The sequence below is a fragment of the Orussus abietinus genome, unplaced genomic scaffold, assembly GCF_000612105.2.
Source record: "Orussus abietinus isolate OABI.00-Male unplaced genomic scaffold, Oabi_2.0 scaffold129, whole genome shotgun sequence".
Classification (NCBI taxonomy): Eukaryota; Metazoa; Arthropoda; class Insecta; order Hymenoptera; family Orussidae; genus Orussus; species Orussus abietinus.
Window position 1 is genome coordinate 105,783 of NW_019394293.1, and position 7,368 is coordinate 113,150.

Below are 7,368 nucleotides of genomic sequence, written 5' to 3' on the forward strand. Positions count from 1 at the left end.
TTTCTTCAATGCGGGAAGTTCAGAAAATGTATTTAAGCACGGAGGAATATCAGTGATCGAGATAACATGAGATCTGTCTAGATGTCGTTGCGAGATGTTGTCTCAGGCATTTCCGACTTATTTTCGATTTCTCGGCCACGATAGTCAAGACGAGGAGAAAAATCGAATCTTCCGTATCCGGACGAATCACGTCTAGGAACGATCGCCGGATGACATCGCTCGCGACCTCGGTTACACCCTCCTAACCTATAATTTCTGTTTCAGCTCTCGTTGATGACTTCCACCATTATCCGACATGTTCCCTAACCACTATAGTTAAGCCCGTCCGTGGTACTGCAAACTCTGCAGCCGGCTCGATACTTCGGCAAGCCGAAGTGCACTCGGAACAGAGAAGCGCACTTCGCGTTCCGACTAGAGAAGAAACCGAAAGGACGGCAAGAAGAGGATCGCCGCAAGTTTGCCGCACCTCGCCGAACGTTACCGCAACTCCGCTTCGCAACTTCTTCGAGGTTCGTTTAGTCCTTTCTTTATCTCCCAGAGGTCAGTCACTTGGATTAAGAGAGTCGAGAATTGAACGAACTCATTACGGGTTCCTTTAAGGGCCCCTAGGCTCGGGATGCGTGAAGTTACGAGAACCCTTAGTTAGGTTATGTTTCCGAAATACGTTAATTTTGACAGAACTAAGCCTACCCATTTCAGTTTCAGGAGAAGTACTGTTAAAAATGCACGTTAAATTCACTCTTACCATGCTCATACACTGAACTTAATGGTAAGTATATTTGATATGAAGTTTTTATACGTTTTTAAGAATGTAGGTTATGTTTCAACATTTATTTTGACAGAACTAAGCCTACCCATTTCAGTTTCAGGAGAAGTACTGTTAAAAATGCACGTTAAATTCACTCTTACCATGCTCATGCACTGAACTTAATGGTAAGTATATTTGATATGAAGTTTTTATACGTCTTTAAGAATATAGGTTATGTTTTATGTGAAAGTTTATTTAATGAATGCCGTTGTAAATTGAGTTTCAGGAAATACATAACCTCCAAGTCGTACATAGGCATTGCGTTACGTATAAAAAGTGCAAAACACGACGTGCTCTTCTGGTGTAAACCGAGACGCCGCATTCAATATGTAGCGTCTGGAAGATGCAAGATGGTGAATAGGGGAGGAGAAAAAAGAGCAATTCCTAGACGTGTCTTCAGCACCTCGGCTAGAGTTCCGGCTAGGATTCCCGAAGGAATGCCGATCGACTACCGCCTCACTTATATACAAATAGGAAAAATAACTCCACCTCGTTACTTGACAAGGTAGGACACCGCGGGTATTCTTCTGCTTACGTGCGGGAATCCCAGCTAAAATCATGGGCATTCCGTGGCGGAACGTCCGCGTATGTGATTGCGGTGAACCCCGCATGGCGACAGAACCTGCCCTTTGACCCAAAACTTAATGTAACTGTAGTCTCAATACAAGAATACCCTGAATGGACGATTATTCGTTCCCGTGACCGAATACCCGAATTTATTCCCAACAGGATTCTCCGTTTTATAATCCAGAAACATGTCACACGCCAGCGCAATTGTCAACTCGACCTCGAAACCGAATATTCGAAATCTTTGAAAAAGAAGGTACTGAAATCAAACACTGAGAAAAAAGAATAAACAAAAGAAATTGTCCTAATTCCGAAGAAATCGTGCATCCAATTTATTCCAGTTTATTTGGTTGAAATTCAATTGTCCTTCGAATTATTAAAATATTTCTTTGGTTCGATGACATATTTTCGTTGTTAATATGTCACGCAGTAAAATGCACGAGTTACTAGATGTCCACTTCTTACATGATCTGTAAAAAAATTCTATGTAAAGTAAATAGTAACCTAAGTACCCGAAATTTCATTGAGAATTTCAATTTCAGGTACCGATTCGTTCGGTTTGATTTTCCACGTCCAGCTTGAGAAACAATGATAATGGCCGGAGTTAGTAACGACCGAAACAGTGCCGAAGCCAACTGATACAAGAGTTGGTAACCATGATGGTAACAAGAGATCTGGGTAAACCGATTCCACGCATAATCGAGCCCCAGGGACCAGTAAGTCCCTCGGTCTATCATCTATCCTGTCTTGACTGTGGAATTAAGCGAACGGTACCCATCCATCTGCCGATCGAACAGTCCCATTAGCTGGGGCATCATTCGTCCAATTTAGTTCCCGTTTTGGTCGGGACTCTCGAGTTAAAAAGCCCCGGAAACCACCCAGAAGTGCCTATAGGTGGCGGGCCATTCCGTGGTTGTGGACGTGGGATCTGGGTTGCTCGGAAGCTGCGCCTTGGTATCGAGATTTAGTGCCGAGTTTCAGCATTCAGCCTCACCGCTGAATGCTCAGTCCACCTAGATATTCGACTCAGGTCCGATGGACCGCTATGCGCACCATATGGCCGGTGGCGCATCTCGCAAATCACTCGACTCCAGCCAGGCGCGTGTAAACAATCTGCCTTTAAGGTGTCATGAGAATGCCACCTTGTCCGTTGGCTGGACTTTAATGTTGGAACGGTGCACTCCTGCAGCTGTGGCACACCAGGGAATGCCATTTGATGATTCGATTTAAAAGATCTCATCGATAATCGAAGACCATAACGGCCTTTTGTTGTCCTGGCACTTCGACGTGGAGGTTTCCGTGGAAAAGGTGCGTCATGATGCATCAAAGAACGCCTTTATACCAAAACTAAGGGACACTGGACGCGAAGGAATTTTTGTTTCAACCAGGAAAGCTCTGGAAGATGTTTCGATTCAGGTAAAAAAATGTAAAAAGGTTATGTCAGAAGTGGGATTCGAACCCACGCCCACAGAAGTGGACTGCGACCTGAACGCAGCGCCTTAGACCGCTCGGCCATCCTGACTTGTAGAGAAGTTAGCAAAGTGTAACATTAGAACATTGTTTACATTCTAAATTTATAAATACTGGGATTTCATATCTTTCGAAATAATTATTAAAGATCTTGGTACTTTCTCAAGCGATTATCGACGAGTGAGGTTATGCTTTCGGGCTGTCCTCGGCAACACCTTGACGTTTTCTTGGTTCTATTTTACAGACTTTGCGTACTTTCCACTATTTGAGTACATAGTACTTGGTTTATACTCATCGGGTGCGGAGGGTAATTAGAGCATATTTCTTCAAAATAGAATCCGCTCATAGGGAGAGCCCGCTCGTAATATTCTCTCTATACGTTATCGCCATCTCTCGACGCTTGTCTGAACCTCCAACTTATACAGCGCGAAAACAGAGAGCGCTGCTTGTTTTAAAACGAGAAATTCTTATACCGACAAAGATTACCGACACGTCGTTAATAAAGATCTCTTCAGTCCATTCATTCTCTTTTGTTTAATCAATGAGATTCTTACTTCTTATTCACTTCGGGCTCAACATCCCATCATGTATTTAAATATTTATCGTTAACGTAGACGACAAAGTGTTTCTTCTGTCTCGACAATCTAATAAAACAATATTTCCTTAACAAATTTCTTAATAAAAAAAGAAGAACCTCTCCATTACAGATTGTGGATGTATTTTCAGTCTCCAATTTCAGGGGATATGATAATATCGCAGGTGAACGGGTGGAGGGGAAAGAATTGATTCTAGATGGCAAAGCGTCCTTTTGTCTTGAAAGTCTAGTAAAACGATATTTCAAGGGGATAGAGGCTGATCTGCATGATCGAGGGCGATCTACGTGCTCGGCAATATGCGGCGTACTTCGGGGAAATGCCTCTCCAAAGTGGAGATGAAAACCGAGATGCCCTCTCGTGGGGAGGTTAGGTGGTTTCCATGGGCATAGCAGCCTGGACCAATGGGAGTTGGGTTGAAAACGCGTCCACCGAGAAAGGGACACGGACCGGTCGCTTACGCACACCTGCGTCTCCTGCTTATATGCACTTGCACATGCACGTGCATGTGCAAACACATGGGATAACACGAGAAAGCTCGGTTACGTAAGGTCCAACCGGATCCGATGCAGCCGCAGTTTCCGAAAGAGAGAAAAAAAAAGTTATTCGGTGAAACTTCGAGAGCAGGTCCTCGACTCGGAAGTCGCGAGTTCTACATTGCCGACCGCGTGAAAACCTGTCTTATCGACAGCCATTATCGACGTCACTCGACATCGAGGTCGAAAATTCTCAGTAGCATAAAATGGGAGGAGGTAACCGTGAAACTTGCCGTAAGTTACCGAGAAAATCGAGAATTTATGAGAACATTCATTTTTTTCATATTTATACTTCAGGTTCTTATGATGAATACTATTAGAAAATATTGCTGTCCGGACCAACTAATCAGAATCTCTCGTTCGCTCCGTCGCAAATATTGAAATTCTCATAAATTCTCGGTAGATAAAATTTTTGGAGAAATGACCGATAAGTTCCCGGGAATTTCTCATCGTTCCTTAGGTAACTTACCGCGTTTAGAACTCGATCGAAGGACGTTCAAGTCGAAACTTGGCTTGCCAAAAATTGATGGAAATCCTGCGGAATTATTCCCTCGAAGTATTTCGACGCAAATTCCTGCACGTTGTAAATTGAAGCCCGTGAAATATTTCAAGTTTCACAGGTTTCCGTTTTAATCCATCATTCGGAAGTTTGAAATGTAAAAAGATCTAGTCGATCGCGTATTCCGGAAACAAGGGAGGTATGGATTTTCCACACAAAGGAAATTCCACGAAAGCTCGGCCCATTTTGGCTCGAGTTCTCTGGTGCTAAATAATCCGAACTTTGGCGTCCTAGCACCTACAGTTTCAGCCCCCTATTTACAACTTATTCGAAATGGCCGTGGTGAAGCCAAATCTCTCGAGGTGTTTGTTGTTTGAAACGAGGACAAAGAACGCCGACACTCTGCCAGAGAGATGTTCATAAGTCACATTTCGGGAACAAAATGATGCCCTTGTCACTTCCTCGTTTTAATGTACCTCCAAATGCATCACTCGGGATGTTATTCATGTCAGGTAACTAGGATCTACATATTTACGATTCGAAATGGTTTGTATATGTAGTTCTTGTCCCGAAACGCCAGTTGATTTTGAAAGGTAAACAAGTTCGCCATTTTGGAGCACCCAGTGACTTCTGTTGGTCACGTAACGCGGGACCATAATGGCGGTTGTGTTACTTTCTTCTTGCGACATGCTTCATCTCTCACCTCGGAATTTTGATAGTTATTCCCGTTAGTTAACCCAGTTTTATATATTTACAATTACAAAGAGATTAAACATCTGTTTTTCATCCTTCAACAGGTATCTCAGAAAATATCATTATCATTGAGCAGCCAACAACGACGTCAGTCAATTGACGCGGTACCAAAATGGCGGCCGTGTTGCTCCCATTTTCCGATATGACTCTTCGGTTAACTCAAAATTTGAATAGTGACTTGTGTTAGTTAACCCAATTTCATAAATCTATAATGATAAATGCATTACATATTCGTTTTTTCATTAATAGGTCCTGATATCTCGAAAAGATTGCATTATCGTGGAGCACCTCGCGAGTTACGTGACACGGCACCAAAATGGCGGCTTTCTTGCGACATGCATTAGCGAAATCTCAGCTGTAAATGCTGACAATCACTGTTCATTCGCCCAGTTTTTCACGTCTACAATTATAAATAGACTACATAGTCGTTTTTTCTTTAACAGGTGTCTTTAACATCTTAGAAGAAAAAGGCATTACCATGGAGCACCTGACAACGACACTTGCGAGTCACGTGACGCGGAGCCGTAATGGCCGTCCGTCGCCTCCATATTTCGATGACCCTTTTTCTCTTACGGCTCGGAATTTCTCAAATATTCATGCACATGGGGTACTCGCGTGTTCGGGCTTGAGAAATGGGTCCCGGCTGCTCCTCGGGACCGCTCTTCGGCAATCGATCACCACCGCTGCCGCGGACTCGGCTGCGAAAAGTGAGGTTAGGTCCGCCCGCTGACGGCGTATTCTCCTCTCCGCGGATCGCATGTGCGGAGCACGGAGTTGGATATAAGCTATCTGTTCTTGACTTCCAACATCTTGCGCCCGAAACGACCTCAGGAATCCATCTTCTCTATCGTGCTCGTCTTCCTAGGAGGCTTTCTTTCTATTCTTATTATCTTTATAAAAGATATCACGAAAAAACCCTCGTTGTCCTTATCAAGCGTCCATTTTGAACTTAGATCGAAACATGTCGAAATTTATGCAAAGTGGCCAGATTGTAAAATCCAGCATTTTTAAAATACGTTCCTAGGAGGCTTTCATTTTATTCTTATTCTGTACATAACGAATATCACGAAAAAACCCTCGTTGTTCTTATCAAGCGTCCATTTTGAATTTGCATTGAAGCATGTTGAAATTTATGCAAAGTGGCCAGATTGTAAAATCCAGCATTTTTAAAATACGTTCCTAGGAGGCTTTCATTTTATTGTTATTCTGTACATAACGAGTATCGCGAAAAAACCCTCGTTGTTCTTATCAAGCGTCCATTTTGAATTTGCATTGAAGCATGTCGAAATTTAGCGAAGTGGCCAGATTATAAAATCCAGCGTTTTGAAAAACGCCTAGTTACTTTATAAATTGATTAGCCGTACTGTAAAATAAGGCTGATTATAAGTGAACGAAGATTTGTCAATCTGGCCGCGTTTTATAAAACGACTAGTTTTATAAACCACCATTTTATAATCTGGCTGGGATGTTAAAGAAGGAAGTCCCTTAACCTTATCTTTTATCATATCGAATATATACAGATCCGCCGGTTATCAGGAGTCTACATCTCGAAATTGGTATCCAGGTCGGTTATGTTAATTCAGAAAAATCTGAATTTACGGAATCTAGTTGTCTAAGTCTTGACGAACATTGAGATTCTAAGCGAAGATTTTTATCCGAATCGCGCACGAGGCAAAGTCGAAAGTAAAGACGTTAGCCGATCCTGAGATACCGAGTGGACCTCGAAATCTCCTTCCCAACTTTCTATCGTGTCCGAGTAGAAAATTGAAAGTGCGTGTCAATGGAAACAGAGGCCAGAGATTTCGAAACTTGAGGACAAATCCTAGCGGGACTCTTTGCTTTTTATCCTGCCTCTCCGACTTCTCGGATATCATAATATTCCATAATCATGTCCCTTTTTCTGCTGGGGTAATGACTTTTACCTTTCATCGCTTTCCTTGGTTGCGTAAATGTTTTACAACCTTTGTTTAACTCTTTGCTTAAATTTATGCATTCCTCTTAATATCCGCTCCAGTGCCCTTTAGATTATTATCAATCATGTGTTACGCAAGAAGCGCGTGGTTACGTCCTGACCGATATAGGCTCGCAAAAACTAGACGATTTATTCCATTTTATTAATCGTAAATATGCAAATCAGCTCAA

General features: G+C 42.6%; 1 non-coding gene across 1 annotated transcript; it reads right to left on the reverse strand.

The window, feature by feature from the left end:
- Nucleotides 1-2,813: 2,813 nt before the first annotated feature.
- Nucleotides 2,814-2,897, reverse strand: Trnal-cag. Its single transcript has one exon. It is a non-coding gene; the product is annotated as a tRNA-Leu (tRNA).
- Nucleotides 2,898-7,368: the final 4,471 nt, after the last annotated feature.